General features: G+C 50.9%; 2 pseudogenes; both read left to right on the top strand.

The window, feature by feature from the left end:
* Positions 1-42: 42 nt before the first annotated feature.
* On the top strand, positions 43-9,840 carry LOC117096636 (annotated as a pseudogene).
* Positions 9,841-12,866: 3,026 nt separating this feature from the next.
* On the top strand, positions 12,867-17,638 carry LOC117096521 (annotated as a pseudogene).
* The last annotated feature ends 666 nt before the right edge of the window (positions 17,639-18,304 follow it).

Here is an 18,304-nt window from a genome sequence, read left to right as displayed (position 1 = left end):
CCGCCACCTTCCCCAGTGCAGTGAGGAAAACACAAGTCCTGGAGTCAGGCATGTTTCCCAGTCCATGAAAGGGGGGCGATGCTGGAACCCCCTAGGGAAGCAGGGAGGCTAAATGCCCACAAGGCGCCCAAGCTAGTTCATGGCCCGTGGCGCGTGCAGTTTACCCTCTCAGGCGGGGAGCCTCAGCTGAGGCGAGCCACGGTTTCTACGGCAACCAACAACACCGGGTTGCCGGGGCGACCGCCGCTAGGGAGCCCGTCGCTAATTGCCGTGGCGGACGCCAGTCGATGGACGCCACATTCGATTGGTCAGCGCAGCCGCAGACTCCGCCCACATCCCCGGGCCGCGCTCTAGGTGAGGCGGCAAGCGGTCTTCGCCTGAGGGTCTGAGGCTGCGAAAGGGGCTTAACCATGAGTGGTTCCTGCGAGAGGTCTGGGGAGGATGAAGAGCAGGAGGAAGAGGCGACGGCGGCCTGCGGACGTCTTGCAGGGGTCCCCGAGGCCAAGGAGGGTCCCGAGGCCGATTCGGACTCCGACCCGGAGACGGAAGGTGCACGGGGCAGGGGCCAGGCCCGCCTCCTCCCCTTGGAGGCTTCTCCCACAGGGGTTGTGGGAGGTGGGCTGAGGCCGAGGAGGCAGGAGACCCCTGTTCAGCAGGGCACGTAGCCCTCTGCGGGGCGTCTCCAGCCCCTCGCCCTCCCCTCGGCGCTCCTGGCGGCATCACTAACTTTACCATGAGAAGGCGCTTCCAGAAGGAGGTTAAAATGCAAAATCCCGCCAGACAGTGCACCAAGGGCTGTCCCGGCCTGAAATGCAATTAGAGCTGGGTTTTCCCAATCCATAGGTAAAACTAAGCTAATGGATGTATACAATTTAGAACTACTTCTGTTTTTTCCCCGGGAAAATATTCACAAAACACTTGTGGTCTGCAATCGGGTTAAAAGACACAGCGTGCAGTTTGGCATCAGACAGGCAGAGGCCTGACTCTATCAGGATTGGCTACCACTAGCTGTGGTACGTTATTCATGTATTTATTTATTAGAGCCAGTGTCTTGCTCTGTTACCCAGATTTCAGTGCAGTGGCAGGATCATAGCTCACTGCAGCTTTGTTTTTTTTTTTTGTTTTTTTTTTTTTGAGGCAGAGTCTCGCTCTGTCGCCCAGGCTGGAGTGCAGTGGCCAGATCTCAGCTCACTGCAAGCTCCGCCTCCCGGGTTCATGCCATTCTCCTGCCTCAGCCTCCTGAGTAGCTGAGACTACAGGCGCCCGCCACCTCGCCCGGCTAGTTTTTTGTATTTTTTAGTAGAGACGGGGTTTCACCGTGTTAGCCAGGATGGTCTTGATCTTGTGACCTCGTGATCCGCCCGTCTCGGCCTCCCAAAGTGCTGGGATTACAGGCTTGAGCCACCGCGCCCGGCCAACACTACAGCTTTGAACTCTGCACTCCAGTGAGCCTCCTGCCTCAGCCTCCTGAGTCGCTGAGACTACAGGGAACCACCACATCTGGCTAATTTAAATAATTTTTTATCTCGCTATGTTGCCCAGGTTGTCCAGCTTTCTTTTGACAGCTGTATGACTTTAAGGAAAAGATTTGCGTTGTCTTAGCCTGGATGTTCCCATCTGTCACATGGAGGCAATGGTCCCAAGGAGTGTAGGAAGCAGTGCTTCTAGAGGCAAACAATAGGCCAGGTAGTGATGCAGGGCAGGGGAGGAGGCAGGTGGCTATAGCCATGCAGGGGTTCACCTTCATCCTGCTGTCTCCTACCAAGCACCCATGGGCTTGGAGAACTGGTTGGGGACACCCTCTACCTAAGGTCCTGCCGGATCCATAGCATTGTGCCCATCTTCTGCTTTCTGTGCCAAGGGAGCACCCCAGAGCTGAACCTGCCGCATGGTGGCCTGGGGCCCCAGGTACCACTGGAAGGACACTGGGTCCAGGCTTACAGGGAGAGGCCCCAGGAGACAACAGCCATGAGAGTGCCCTTGAGTCTGTCCCCTATACTTACCAGCTTCTGCCTGTGCCAGTCATGCCCTACCCTCCACATCTGGGAGACAGATGGGATTGAGGCTATGACAGATGGCATTAAGGGTTGGGGAGCCTGCAAGCTTCTAACCCACTGGGGGATCTGGGAGAGGTGGGAGTAGGGGGAGACCTGGGCGGGGCCTAAAAGGAGAAGCAGGTGTCCCTTAGGCAGGTAGGAAGCGGGGTACTTTCCAGGTCGGGGACATGGAGTGGGCTGAGCCCTGGAGCATGAGCCAGGATAGTGGCCAGTGTGTTTGCTCTGTCTGTCCCAGGGTGCCGGGCTCTGGCTTCCTCATGAGCTCCAATCTATATGTCAAGTAGCTGAAACTCTGGGACAATGGGCTCTATGAGGCAGGTACAGAGGCCCTGGCAAGTGCCCTGAGCAAAAGCAGCAGCATCTGTGGTAGGTGCTGGGCCTGGGGCAGGTGGGCAGGCGTGAGTCCTCCCTTTTCTCAGGGATGTGCCTCCACTCCCGAAAGCTGGGCCATGTCACCTGGGGCCTGCTGGTGTTGCTGGTGGATAGAGGAGGGGCCTCATCACAGGAGGGGGCATGTGGGGTGGAGTTAGACCCTCCGCTGTGCAGTCAATGCTGGATACAAGTCCCTTTCTCACCCACCGCACCCCACCACTCTCCTTCCTTGCTAGCTGGCACCCATTCTCCTGCCCTGCCCTGCACATAAGAGACTCCCAGTGCCTGAATGCAGGGTGGAAAGTCCTGCAACACAGAGAGTTGCAGACTGGGAAGTTCAAGAAAGGGGTGGGCAAGGTGTGAGTTCATTGGAGCTGAATCCAAATGCTGGCTCTGCCACTGAGAAAACAGGGTGACTTATGAAAGCAGCTCAGTTTCCAATCTGTGAAATGGCCCCCACAAGACCTCATAAGCTTGGGACTGTGGTGAGCATGAAGTGAAACGCACTCCTGAAGTGGTCAGCAGAGTGTGTGACCCATGTAAGTGCATGGCCACCTGGGCTATTATTGCCAATCCTGGCAATGGGGCCATGAGGGCTTCTGAAGTGGGTGGTGATATCACTGCCAGACACAGTCATTGACGGGGTGGCTGTCCCCCACCACAGCAGTCTCTACAGTACCAAGAGGTAGGCGGTTTTAACCACTTGACACAGAAGCTGGTGGGCACACAGGGAGGGGGACGTCAGGGGCAGAGGGGACCCAGCCATTGGGAGCCAGAGCCACCATCCAACCCCAGGACAATTCACCTATAAGGTCCCTTCCTCTGCCTCAGACCTGGAGGTTTGGCGGATGGCAGAAGAGGGACGTGGGCAGGGGGGTGCCTGCCTTTGCGTCCCACTGACTGAGGAGTGGCTCCGTCCCCCAGAAGTGGACCTGTCGGAGAACCAGCTGGGAGTGGCAGGAGCCCAGGCCCTCTGTGCCACCCTCACCGTGAATCAGGCCATGTGGAAGATACAGATGTCAGGCCTGGAGGAGCAGGTGGCCCAATACCTTGCTGAACTCCTGCTGGCCCACACAGACCTGAAGTCCCTGGACCTGAGCTATAACAAGCTGAATGAGCAAGCAGGTAACACCTGCCCAGGGTACCATGGGCCATAAAAGCTCAGCTTCCTGGGGCAGGGGTGGGTGGGGGTTGGTAGGACCACACTGCACATCGCCAGGGAGCATGTGCTCTGGCTCCTGCTCCCCACACCCCACCTTGCCCCACTCCTCTTCCACTCCCGCCACACAGAACTCTTCATTCCTTCCACAGATATCTCATTGCCCACTGCTATATGTGCTGCGTGCTGACTTAGCCACCAGGGATTCACCTTGAACAAAACCAAGTTCCTGGCCTCAAGGAACAATGTTAACAACATCATTCTCAGTAATTATTGGTGCTACAAAAGAAACAAATAGTTTCTGTTTCTGGAGAAGAATAGGGACCCTCTGCTTTAAAGAGGTGGCTGGGGAGGCCTCTGTGAGGTGACATTTAAGCTGAAATATGCAGAGTGGGAAGGAGTCAGCCTTGGCAAGATCAGAGGGAGAGCACTTCAAGCAGAGGAACAGTGAGCATGCAGGCCTGTTTCGCAGACTGGCAGACAGCAGTGTGACTAGGCTAGGGAGCCAGGGAAGCGTGGCCAGGCTGTGGGGTGGAGAGGGCAGAGGGGACTGCAGGACTGTTGACTGTGGCAAAAAAGGGTGAAGATTTTGTTCCAGGTGAGGTAGCAGACATGGTTGGGATTGCTTGATCTCATCACTCTCATGCTCCTGAGTGTTTGCTTTGCCAGGAATATGTACTTCTACCTGCCTCTCCTCAAATGGTCTACTAATAGTAAGGATCACCTGGGACCCTGGGTTAGGCATGCAGATGCTGGCCTGGACCTGCTGAACCAAACTCTCAGGAGAATGCCGGTGAATCTGCATGTTAATGGATGCCCCAGGAGAACTCTCTTTTCTGCAGTGTTTCAGAATCTCTGATCTGGCTCAAGCAGCTTAGAGGGAGTGGGATGGCACCAGACTTGGCCTTTGAGAATTAGCCCTGGCGTGTAACTGCCAGAGAACCAAGTTGCCTTCTAAAAAAATTACTACTGGGAGTCAATGAAATTAAAAGACAGGCTTATTTCAGACTTTGACAAACTGAATATAGGTGTCTCTTTTGACCGGCACAGGAAAAGGGCAGGTGCCAGAGAGGCAGCCAGGATGGAGGGCCTGGAAGCTAAGGTGCTATGAAGGCTTCACAAACAGACACATGTACATGAGGGAGGTGGTTGGGGACTGGAAATAGGCCCAGCAAGGCCATTTTTTTTCTCCAGAAGGAGATCTGTGGGAGGGCCCAACTCCCTTGAGAGGTGAAGGAGCTTGGGTCTCTGCCTCCCCACTTGATCCGTGGCAATGGTAGCACCTACAACATAGGACCGCTACAAGGGTCACACAGAACAAGCATTGGCAGTTGCAGGAGTGTGTAGAAGAAAGAATCTTCCTACCCTTGAGCTGTTCAGCAAAAACAGGGCTTCCCTACAAAGTGGGGGATTACTGTCTGACCCTGCCAGCCAGCCCTAGAAGTGTCTGAGTAAAGACAAAAGCACATGTATTTGAGTACCTGTATTATCAAATCCGGTGCTGGGTGCTGAGTCTAGTTCTCAGGTAGAGAGGGGCAATGCCCTGAGTCCTTGCTTCTGTGCAGGGAACTCTCCATGGTGCTAAACAAAAGTGTCTGTAGCCACGGGTGCCAGTCCAGCAGGCTGGCTGAGCACTCTGGTTAATCCATCCATTTTTATTCTGTGTATTTCTTCAAACCAGCCTTCCTAGACCTATGCTAGGTGCTGGGATCATGGAGAGAGGTCAACTTCAGATCTCCAAGGGACACTCAGACTGGTAGGAAAGACCCACTAGGCAGAGAGCGGTCTAATGGCCAGAGCCGTGGAAGGACATGGGGCTCAAGGTCATCCAGTAAGCTCAGCCAGGCAGGCAAGGCTTCCTGATGCTATGAACCCAGATTAGAAGATGAGGAGGCTCACACCTGTAATCTCAGCACTTAGGAAGACCAAGGTGGGAGGATCACTTGAGTCATGGAGTTTGAGACCAGCCAGGGCAACGTAGCAAGAAGACCTTGTCTCTACTAAAAATAAAAACAACAACAACAAAAAAATTGCTGGGCACGGTGGCACATGCCTGTAGTCCTAGCTACTCACGAGGCTGAGGCAGGTGGATTTCTTGACTCCAGGAGGTCAAGGCTGCAGTGAGCTATGATTGCACCACTGCACTCCAACCTGGGTGACACAATGAGACCCTGTCTTAAAAAAAAGAAAGAAGGATTAGGAGGATGAGGAGCTGTTAGCCATGTGCAGAAGGGGCTTTTAATTGGAGGACAGTACACAGACATGCTGGTGCTGATGCTTTCGCAAACTGAAAAGAGGTCAAGGCCAGGCGCGGTGGCTCACGCCTGTAATTCCTACACTTTAGGAGGCCACAGCGGGTGGATCACCTGGGGTCGGGAGTTGGAGACCAGCCTTCCCAACCTGGTGAAACCCTGTCTCTACTAAAAATACAAAAATTAGCTGGGCGTGGTGGCGGGTGCCTATAATCACAGGTACTAGGGAGGGTGAGGCAGGGGAATCACTTGAACCTGGGAGGCAGAGGTTGCGGTGAGCCGAGATAGCGCCATTGCACTCCAGCCTGGGTGACAGAATGAGACTCTGTCTCAAAAAAAAAAAAAAAAATTGGGCGTGGTGGTGCATGCTTTGTAGGCCCAGCCTGCAAAGGATGCTGAGGCAGGAGGATCATTTGAGTCTGGGAGTTTGAGCCCAGCCTGAGCAACACAGTGAGATCCTGTTAAAAAAAAAAAAAGGAAGAATCAGTTCCAAAGTCCTCCAAAATGAGTATTGAGTCTCAGCTTGGCTCTTCCCTGAGCAGGGATGTGCCTCTCCCTTTCTGGTGGGCAGAAACTCACTCCTCACTAAGAAAGTGAAAAAAGGAAAAATAGCTCGGAGCACTTTGAGCTATATGGGGTATGCAGAATTTATCAGGCCCAGAGTCATGAATATGGGACTTCAGGCAGGGCACAGTGGCTCACGCCTGCAATTCCAGACTCAGGAGGCCAAGGTGGGAGGATCACTTTAGTCCAGAGGTTCAAAACCAGACTGGGCAACATCGGGAGACCCTCGTCTCTTCAAAAACTTAAAAAAAAAAAAAGTAGCTGGGCATGGTGGCACACACCTGTGGTCCCGAGCCCAGGAGGTTCAGCCTGTAGTGAGCTATGACAATGCCAATGCATTCCAGCCTGGGGGACAGAGCCAGACCCTGTTTCAAAATAAGAAGAAAAAGATGAAAATGAATATGGGACTTCAGTAACACACTTTGTACCAATGCCCAGGGGCCAGCTGTTTAAAGACATTTTGTTCCTGACTAGCTTAATGTATTATCTTCGCGTTCCTGGAATTTGTGATGCAAAGAATAATGTATGGACAATCAATAGCTTATGCTATTTTAATACAGATTCTTGTGGCAAGGGAAGCTGAAGTGATAGGATTGCTTGAGGCCACGAGTTGAAGACCAGCCTCAGTGAGACCCATCTTAATTTTTTTTAAAAGAGCAATTTTTGGTAAACCACTTAGGAACTGCCTCTTCTTTTCATTTAAAAACAGCATCTCTGGCCAGGTGTGGTGGTTCATGCCTATAATCCCAGCACTTTGGGAGGCTGAAGCAAGCATATTGCCTGAGTCCAGGAGTATAAGTCCAGCCTGGGCAACATGGCGAAACCCTATGTCTACAAAAAAAAATACAAAAAATTAGCTAGGTATGGTGACATGTGCCTGTAGTCCCAGTTATCTGGGAGGCTGAGGTGGGAGGATCGCCTAAGCCTGAGGAGGTTTGAGGCTGCAGTGAGCTGTGATCTCATCACTGCCCTCCAGCCTGGGCAATGGAGTGAGACCCTGTCTCAAAAAATAATAATAAAACAGCAAGTTGTAACTGCTGTTAATTAGACTGTATATTTAAGGCAACTTTAATCTATGCTTCAGGGTTTCAGTTCTCAAATACAGCAATAATAAACTTTTTTTTTTTGAGACAATCTCTCGCTCTGTCACCCAGACTGGAGTGCATTCTGGGTTCAAGCAATTCTTTTGCCTCAGCCTCCCAAGTAGCTGGGACTATAGGTGTGCACCACCATGCCGGCTAATTTTGTTTCACTGTGTTGGCCAGGCTGGTCTCAAACTCCTGACCTCAAGTGATCCATCTGCCTTGGCCTCCCAAAGTGCTAGCATTACAGGTGTGAACCACTGCAGCCAGTCAGATTTCTAACTTCTAACCTTTAATGTAGCTTCAGGTAGGAAAGACGTATGTACTATAGAATTACCTAGGCGGGGCGGGGGGATGCAAGAACTTATTTCCCTTCGCTGGAAGCTGTTCCTGCTGACATTTATACCAGAGCTGACTTTAACTTCCTAGAACCTTAAATTGCATTTGCGGTTTGGTTATCACACAGAGACATCCCCCTCCCCTTCACCCTTCCCCTCCCCCTCTCCCTCTCCCCTCCTTTCCTCTTTTTTGACAAAGTCTCACTCTGTTGCCAGGCTGGAGTGCAGTGGCGCCATCTCACTGCAATCTCTGCCTCCCAGGCTCCAGTGATTCCCCTGCCTCAACCTCCTGAGTAGCTGGGATTACAGGCGCACAACACCACGCCCAACTAATTTTTTGTATTTTAGTAGAGACGGGGTTTCCCTAAGTTGGCCTCTCGATCTTCTGACTTTGTGATCCTCCCGCCTCGGCCTCCTATAGTGCTGGGATTACAGGCGTGAGCCACCATGCCTGGCCCCACACAGAGACATTTTCTACCAGACACTGCCACTGTTGACCTACAACATGTAGCTCATGTACTTTGAACAGCATGTACTTTGTAGAAGTGAACAGTCCTGGAACGTGTCCACCTTGGTGTACAGTAGGCCTTAAAAGCTCACAGCACATGTGGTCTCTTTGTAGATGAAGTGCGCACAGGGACCTACAGGCAGCTCTTCGACCCGGAGCAGCTGATCACTGACAAGGAAGATGCAGCCGGTAATTACTCCAGAGGCCATTACACCATCGGCAAGGAGACCTGGTCCTAGACCGGATCCGCAAACTGGTAAGAAGAGAAGGCTTCATGTGGACGTTGTCCTGCACGGGAGAAGAGGCCTTGGATGGTAAAGGGAAGGTCATTTTCGCAACACTTAGAGCAGCATCTTGAGTCCGACTGAGTCTGCAATATCTTACTATGAAGTGTGCGTAGTGATTTGTGCATAGATCTGTATTGTCTGCTTTTCTTTGCTTCAAAGTGTGATGCGTGTTCATTATGGATAGTCTGAATCCATATCCACTCTCAGAGGCAAAGAGAAGTGGCCCTGGCTTGGTGGAGGTTGGTGGTGTGGCTCCCACGGGCACTGGCTCACGTTGTCTGGTTTCTCTCAGGTGGATCTGTGCACCGGACTGCAGGGCTTCCTCATCTTCCACAGCTTCGGGGGCGGCACTGGCTCTAGGTTCGTGTCTCTGCTCATGGAGTGGCTCTCGGTGGACTACGGGAAGAAGTCCAAGCTAGAATTTGCCATTTCCCCAGCTCCCCTAGGTCTCCACGGCCATGGTGGAGCCCTACACTCCATCCTGACCACCTATATGACCCTGGAACGTTCTGACTGTGCCTTCATGGTCAACAGCAAAGCCACCTATGACATGTCGGTACAACCTGGAAATCGAGTGTCCCACATACACCAACCTCAGTCATCTGATTGGGCAGATCGTGTCCTCCATCACGGCCTCCCTGTGATTCGGTGGGGCCCTGAATGTGGATCTGACAGAATTTCAAACCAACCTGGTGCCATACCCCCATATCCACCTCCCCCTGGCCACCTACGCCCCAGTCATCTCAGCCAAGAAGGCCTACCATGAGCAGCTGTCCGTGGCCGAGATCGCCAATGCCTGCTTTGAGCCAGCCAATCAGGTGGTCACTGTGACCCTCGACATGGCAAGTACATGGCCTGCTGCATGTTGTACCGAGGGGATGTGGTCTCCAAAGATGTCAGTGCGGTTATCGCCACCATCAAGAGCAAGCGCACCAACCAGTTTGTGGGTTGGTGTCCGACTGGATGTAAGGTAGTACTGGGTGAGGTGGAGTCCTTGTGCTGTCAGGAAGCAGCAGACCTGCAGAATAATGCTGCCCATGAAGGCCCGCATCCTTTGTGGAGACAACCCCTTTTCATGTCAGCTAGGTTGCAAGGAGAATAATTTTAGTAATTTATTTCCTACCGCCTTATACTTTACCAAATACTTTATGTTCCCTTATATGTTACTGCCACCCTTTAAAGTTCATGGGGCAATATTACCAGCATCTTACACTTTAGAAAACAGAGACTGAGGCCGGGCGCGATGTCTCACGCCTATAATCCCAGCACTTCGGGAGGCCGAGGCCTGCGGATCACGACGTGAGGAGATCGAGACCATCCTGGCTAACATGGTGAAACCCTGTCTCTACTAAAAATACAAAAAATTAGCTGGGCGTGGTGGCGGGTGCCTATAATCACAGGTACTAGGGAGGGTGAGGCAGGGGAATCACTTGAACCTGGGAGGCAGAGGTTGCGGTGAGCCGAGATAGCGCCATTGCACTCCAGCCTGGGTGACAGAATGAGACTCTGTCTCAAAAAAAAAAAAAAAATTGGGCGTGGTGGTGCATGCTTTGTAGCCCAGCCTGCAAAGGATGCTGAGGCAGGAGGATCATTTGAGTCTGGGAGTTTGAGCCCAGCCTGAGCAACACAGTGAGATCCTGTTAAAAAAAAAAAAAGGAAGAATCAGTTCCAAAGTCCTCCAAAATGAGTATTGAGTCTCAGCTTGGCTCTTCCCTGAGCAGGGATGTGCCTCTCCCTTTCTGGTGGGCAGAAACTCACTCCTCACTAAGAAAGTGAAAAAAGGAAAAATAGCTCGGAGCACTTTGAGCTATATGGGGTATGCAGAATTTATCAGGCCCAGAGTCATGAATATGGGACTTCAGGCAGGGCACAGTGGCTCACGCCTGCAATTCCAGACTCAGGAGGCCAAGGTGGGAGGATCACTTTAGTCCAGAGGTTCAAAACCAGACTGGGCAACATCGGAGACCCTCGTCTCTTCAAAAACTTAAAAAAAAAAAAGTAGCTGGGCATGGTGGCACACACCTGTGGTCCCGAGCCCAGGAGGTTCAGCCTGTAGTGAGCTATGACAATGCCAATGCATTCCAGCCTGGGGGACAGAGCCAGACCCTGTTTCAAAATAAGAAGAAAAAGATGAAAATGAATATGGGACTTCAGTAACACACTTTGTACCAATGCCCAGGGGCCAGCTGTTTAAAGACATTTTGTTCCTGACTAGCTTAATGTATTATCTTCGCGTTCCTGGAATTTGTGATGCAAAGAATAATGTATGGACAATCAATAGCTTATGCTATTTTAATACAGATTCTTGTGGCAAGGGAAGCTGAAGTGATAGGATTGCTTGAGGCCACGAGTTGAAGACCAGCCTCAGTGAGACCCATCTTAATTTTTTTTAAAAGAGCAATTTTTGGTAAACCACTTAGGAACTGCCTCTTCTTTTCATTTAAAAACAGCATCTCTGGCCAGGTGTGGTGGTTCATGCCTATAATCCCAGCACTTTGGGAGGCTGAAGCAAGCATATTGCCTGAGTCCAGGAGTATAAGTCCAGCCTGGGCAACATGGCGAAACCCTATGTCTACAAAAAAAAATACAAAAAATTAGCTAGGTATGGTGACATGTGCCTGTAGTCCCAGTTATCTGGGAGGCTGAGGTGGGAGGATCGCCTAAGCCTGAGGAGGTTTGAGGCTGCAGTGAGCTGTGATCTCATCACTGCCCTCCAGCCTGGGCAATGGAGTGAGACCCTGTCTCAAAAAATAATAATAAAACAGCAAGTTGTAACTGCTGTTAATTAGACTGTATATTTAAGGCAACTTTAATCTATGCTTCAGGGTTTCAGTTCTCAAATACAGCAATAATAAACTTTTTTTTTTTGAGACAATCTCTCGCTCTGTCACCCAGACTGGAGTGCATTCTGGGTTCAAGCAATTCTTTTGCCTCAGCCTCCCAAGTAGCTGGGACTATAGGTGTGCACCACCATGCCGGCTAATTTTGTTTCACTGTGTTGGCCAGGCTGGTCTCAAACTCCTGACCTCAAGTGATCCATCTGCCTTGGCCTCCCAAAGTGCTAGCATTACAGGTGTGAACCACTGCAGCCAGTCAGATTTCTAACTTCTAACCTTTAATGTAGCTTCAGGTAGGAAAGACGTATGTACTATAGAATTACCTAGGCGGGGCGGGGGGATGCAAGAACTTATTTCCCTTCGCTGGAAGCTGTTCCTGCTGACATTTATACCAGAGCTGACTTTAACTTCCTAGAACCTTAAATTGCATTTGCGGTTTGGTTATCACACAGAGACATCCCCCTCCCCTTCACCCTTCCCCTCCCCCTCTCCCTCTCCCCTCCTTTCCTCTTTTTTGACAAAGTCTCACTCTGTTGCCAGGCTGGAGTGCAGTGGCGCCATCTCACTGCAATCTCTGCCTCCCAGGCTCCAGTGATTCCCCTGCCTCAACCTCCTGAGTAGCTGGGATTACAGGCGCACAACACCACGCCCAACTAATTTTTTGTATTTTAGTAGAGACGGGGTTTCCCTAAGTTGGCCTCTCGATCTTCTGACTTTGTGATCCTCCCGCCTCGGCCTCCTATAGTGCTGGATTACAGGCGTGAGCCACCATGCCTGGCCCCACACAGAGACATTTTCTACCAGACACTGCCACTGTTGACCTACAACATGTAGCTCATGTACTTTGAACAGCATGTACTTTGTAGAAGTGAACAGTCCTGGAACGTGTCCACCTTGGTGTACAGTAGGCCTTAAAAGCTCACAGCACATGTGGTCTCTTTGTAGATGAAGTGCGCACAGGGACCTACAGGCAGCTCTTCGACCCGGAGCAGCTGATCACTGACAAGGAAGATGCAGCCGGTAATTACTCCAGAGGCCATTACACCATCGGCAAGGAGACCTGGTCCTAGACCGGATCCGCAAACTGGTAAGAAGAGAAGGCTTCATGTGGACGTTGTCCTGCACGGGAGAAGAGGCCTTGGATGGTAAAGGGAAGGTCATTTTCGCAACACTTAGAGCAGCATCTTGAGTCCGACTGAGTCTGCAATATCTTACTATGAAGTGTGCGTAGTGATTTGTGCATAGATCTGTATTGTCTGCTTTTCTTTGCTTCAAAGTGTGATGCGTGTTCATTATGGATAGTCTGAATCCATATCCACTCTCAGAGGCAAAGAGAAGTGGCCCTGGCTTGGTGGAGGTTGGTGGTGTGGCTCCCACGGGCACTGGCTCACGTTGTCTGGTTTCTCTCAGGTGGATCTGTGCACCGGACTGCAGGGCTTCCTCATCTTCCACAGCTTCGGGGGCGGCACTGGCTCTAGGTTCGTGTCTCTGCTCATGGAGTGGCTCTCGGTGGACTACGGGAAGAAGTCCAAGCTAGAATTTGCCATTTCCCCAGCTCCCCTAGGTCTCCACGGCCATGGTGGAGCCCTACACTCCATCCTGACCACCTATATGACCCTGGAACGTTCTGACTGTGCCTTCATGGTCAACAGCAAAGCCACCTATGACATGTCGGTACAACCTGGAAATCGAGTGTCCCACATACACCAACCTCAGTCATCTGATTGGGCAGATCGTGTCCTCCATCACGGCCTCCCTGTGATTCGGTGGGGCCCTGAATGTGGATCTGACAGAATTTCAAACCAACCTGGTGCCATACCCCCATATCCACCTCCCCCTGGCCACCTACGCCCCAGTCATCTCAGCCAAGAAGGCCTACCATGAGCAGCTGTCCGTGGCCGAGATCGCCAATGCCTGCTTTGAGCCAGCCAATCAGGTGGTCACTGTGACCCTCGACATGGCAAGTACATGGCCTGCTGCATGTTGTACCGAGGGGATGTGGTCTCCAAAGATGTCAGTGCGGTTATCGCCACCATCAAGAGCAAGCGCACCAACCAGTTTGTGGGTTGGTGTCCGACTGGATGTAAGGTAGTACTGGGTGAGGTGGAGTCCTTGTGCTGTCAGGAAGCAGCAGACCTGCAGAATAATGCTGCCCATGAAGGCCCGCATCCTTTGTGGAGACAACCCCTTTTCATGTCAGCTAGGTTGCAAGGAGAATAATTTTAGTAATTTATTTCCTACCGCCTTATACTTTACCAAATACTTTATGTTCCCTTATATGTTACTGCCACCCTTTAAAGTTCATGGGGCAATATTACCAGCATCTTACACTTTAGAAAACAGAGACTGAGGCCGGGCGCGATGTCTCACGCCTATAATCCCAGCACTTCGGGAGGCCGAGGCCTGCGGATCACGACGTGAGGAGATCGAGACCATCCTGGCTAACATGGTGAAACCCTGTCTCTACTAAAAATACAAAAAATTAGCCGGGTGTGGTGGCGGGCACCTATGGTCCCATCTACTCGGGAGGCTGCGGCAGGAGAATGGCGTGAACCTGGGAAGTAGAGCTTGCAGTGAGCCGAGATCGCAACCACTGCACTCCAGCCTGGGCGACAGAGCGAGACTCTGTCCCAAAACAAAAAACAAAAAAAAAAAAAAAGGAAGAATCAGTTCCAAAGTCCTCCAAAATGAGTATTGAGTCTCAGCTTGGCTCTTCCCTGAGCAGGGATGTGCCTCTCCCTTTCTGGTGGGCAGAAACTCACTCCTCACTAAGAAAGTGAAAAAAGGAAAAATAGCTCGGAGCACTTTGAGCTATATGGGGTATGCAGAATTTATCAGGCCCAGAGTCATGAATATGGGACTTCAGGCAGGGCACAGTGGCTCACGCCTGCAATTCCAGACTCAGGAGGCCAAGGTGGGAGGATCACTTTAGTCCAGAGGTTCAAAACCAGACTGGGCAACATCGGGAGACCCTCGTCTCTTCAAAAACTTAAAAAAAAAAAAAGTAGCTGGGCATGGTGGCACACACCTGTGGTCCCGAGCCCAGGAGGTTCAGCCTGTAGTGAGCTATGACAATGCCAATGCATTCCAGCCTGGGGGACAGAGCCAGACCCTGTTTCAAAATAAGAAGAAAAAGATGAAAATGAATATGGGACTTCAGTAACACACTTTGTACCAATGCCCAGGGGCCAGCTGTTTAAAGACATTTTGTTCCTGACTAGCTTAATGTATTATCTTCGCGTTCCTGGAATTTGTGATGCAAAGAATAATGTATGGACAATCAATAGCTTATGCTATTTTAATACAGATTCTTGTGGCAAGGGAAGCTGAAGTGATAGGATTGCTTGAGGCCACGAGTTGAAGACCAGCCTCAGTGAGACCCATCTTAATTTTTTTTAAAAGAGCAATTTTTGGTAAACCACTTAGGAACTGCCTCTTCTTTTCATTTAAAAACAGCATCTCTGGCCAGGTGTGGTGGTTCATGCCTATAATCCCAGCACTTTGGGAGGCTGAAGCAAGCATATTGCCTGAGTCCAGGAGTATAAGTCCAGCCTGGGCAACATGGCGAAACCCTATGTCTACAAAAAAAAATACAAAAAATTAGCTAGGTATGGTGACATGTGCCTGTAGTCCCAGTTATCTGGGAGGCTGAGGTGGGAGGATCGCCTAAGCCTGAGGAGGTTTGAGGCTGCAGTGAGCTGTGATCTCATCACTGCCCTCCAGCCTGGGCAATGGAGTGAGACCCTGTCTCAAAAAATAATAATAAAACAGCAAGTTGTAACTGCTGTTAATTAGACTGTATATTTAAGGCAACTTTAATCTATGCTTCAGGGTTTCAGTTCTCAAATACAGCAATAATAAACTTTTTTTTTTTGAGACAATCTCTCGCTCTGTCACCCAGACTGGAGTGCATTCTGGGTTCAAGCAATTCTTTTGCCTCAGCCTCCCAAGTAGCTGGGACTATAGGTGTGCACCACCATGCCGGCTAATTTTGTTTCACTGTGTTGGCCAGGCTGGTCTCAAACTCCTGACCTCAAGTGATCCATCTGCCTTGGCCTCCCAAAGTGCTAGCATTACAGGTGTGAACCACTGCAGCCAGTCAGATTTCTAACTTCTAACCTTTAATGTAGCTTCAGGTAGGAAAGACGTATGTACTATAGAATTACCTAGGCGGGGCGGGGGGATGCAAGAACTTATTTCCCTTCGCTGGAAGCTGTTCCTGCTGACATTTATACCAGAGCTGACTTTAACTTCCTAGAACCTTAAATTGCATTTGCGGTTTGGTTATCACACAGAGACATCCCCCTCCCCTTCACCCTTCCCCTCCCCCTCTCCCTCTCCCCTCCTTTCCTCTTTTTTGACAAAGTCTCACTCTGTTGCCAGGCTGGAGTGCAGTGGCGCCATCTCACTGCAATCTCTGCCTCCCAGGCTCCAGTGATTCCCCTGCCTCAACCTCCTGAGTAGCTGGGATTACAGGCGCACAACACCACGCCCAACTAATTTTTTGTATTTTAGTAGAGACGGGGTTTCCCTAAGTTGGCCTCTCGATCTTCTGACTTTGTGATCCTCCCGCCTCGGCCTCCTATAGTGCTGGGATTACAGGCGTGAGCCACCATGCCTGGCCCCACACAGAGACATTTTCTACCAGACACTGCCACTGTTGACCTACAACATGTAGCTCATGTACTTTGAACAGCATGTACTTTGTAGAAGTGAACAGTCCTGGAACGTGTCCACCTTGGTGTACAGTAGGCCTTAAAAGCTCACAGCACATGTGGTCTCTTTGTAGATGAAGTGCGCACAGGGACCTACAGGCAGCTCTTCGACCCGAGCAGCTGATCACTGACAAGGAAGATGCAGCTGGTAATTACTCCAGAGGCCATTACACCATCGGCAAGGAGACCTGGTCCTAGACCGGATCCGCAAACTGGTAAGAAGAGAAGGCTTCATGTGGACGTTGTCCTGCACGGGAGAAGAGGCCTTGGATGGTAAAGGGAAGGTCATTTTCGCAACACTTAGAGCAGCATCTTGAGTCCGACTGAGTCTGCAATATCTTACTATGAAGTGTGCGTAGTGATTTGTGCATAGATCTGTATTGTCTGCTTTTCTTTGCTTCAAAGTGTGATGCGTGTTCATTATGGATAGTCTGAATCCATATCCACTCTCAGAGGCAAAGAGAAGTGGCCCTGGCTTGGTGGAGGTTGGTGATGTGGCTCCCACGGGCACTGGCTCACGTTGTCTGGTTTCTCTCAGGTGGATCTGTGCACCGGACTGCAGGGCTTCCTCATCTTCCACAGCTTCGGGGGCGGCACTGGCTCTAGGTTCGTGTCTCTGCTCATGGAGTGGCTCTCGGTGGACTACGGGAAGAAGTCCAAGCTAGAATTTGCCATTTCCCCAGCTCCCCTAGGTCTCCACGGCCATGGTGGAGCCCTACACTCCATCCTGACCACCTACATGACCCTGGAACGTTCTGACTGTGCCTTCATGGTCAACGGCAAAGCCACCTATGACATGTCGGTACAACCTGGAAATCGAGTGTCCCACATACACCAACCTCAGTCATCTGATTGGGCAGATCGTGTCCTCCATCACGGCCTCCCTGTGATTCGGTGGGGCCCTGAATGTGGATCTGACAGAATTTCAAACCAACCTGGTGCCATACCCCCATATCCACCTCCCCCTGGCCACCTACGCCCCAGTCATCTCAGCCAAGAAGGCCTACCATGAGCAGCTGTCCGTGGCCGAGATCGCCAATGCCTGCTTTGAGCCAGCTAATCAGGTGGTCACTGTGACCCTCGACATGGCAAGTACATGGCCTGCTGCATGTTGTACCGAGGGGATGTGGTCTCCAAAGATGTCAGTGCGGTTATCGCCACCATCAAGAGCAAGCGCACCAACCAGTTTGTGGGTTGGTGTCCGACTGGATGTAAGGTAGTACTGGGTGAGGTGGAGTCCTTGTGCTGTCAGGAAGCAGCAGACCTGCAGAATAATGCTGCCCATGAAGGCCCGCATCCTTTGTGGAGACAACCCCTTTTCATGTCAGCTAGGTTGCAAGGAGAATAATTTTAGTAATTTATTTCCTACCGCCTTATACTTTACCAAATACTTTATGTTCCCTTATATGTTACTGCCACCCTTTAAAGTTCATGGGGCAATATTACCAGCATCTTACACTTTAGAAAACAGAGACTGAGGCCGGGCGCGATGTCTCACGCCTATAATCCCAGCACTTCGGGAGGCCGAGGCCTGCGGATCACGACGTGAGGAGATCGAGACCATCCTGGCTAACATGGTGAAACCCTGTCTCTACTAAAAATACAAAAAATTAGCCGGGTGTGGTGGCGGGCACCTATGGTCCCATCTACTCGGGAGGCTGCGGCAGGAGAATGGCGTGAACCTGGGAAGTAGAGCTTGCAGTGAGCCGAGATCGCAACACTGCACTCCAGCCTGGGCGACAGAGCGAGACTCTGTCCCAAAACAAAAAACAAAAAAAAAAAAAGAAAGAAAACAAAGGCTGAGATAGCTTTAGGTGTCTGAAGCCTCACAGGCAGCAAGTGATGCAGAGAGAAATCAGAGATGATCTGACTACAGGTCCTGGTCTGTCCTCCACATTACTCCACTGCTTACTTTAGTAATTTGTCAGGTTCTATGGTATCATTTTTTGTGTTTTAAACAGTGGGTTTTACACTTTACATCATCTTGGTCACCTGTTGTCACTGAAGTTTGGGCAACACTATGTTTCTGTGAAGATTTTTAAATACATTGTGCAGTGTTTACTGTGAAGACCAAAGGCAGGTCTTTGCCCTTTCTCCAAACCAAGCAGAGACCTCTGCCTCACACACAATCAG

Source organism: Trachypithecus francoisi, unplaced genomic scaffold, assembly GCF_009764315.1.
Source record: "Trachypithecus francoisi isolate TF-2019V2 unplaced genomic scaffold, Tfra_2.0 Lachesis_group14, whole genome shotgun sequence".
Taxonomy (NCBI): Eukaryota; Metazoa; Chordata; class Mammalia; order Primates; family Cercopithecidae; genus Trachypithecus; species Trachypithecus francoisi.
Note: the sequence above shows the minus strand (reverse complement) of the source record. Positions and strands in the feature narration are given on the sequence as shown.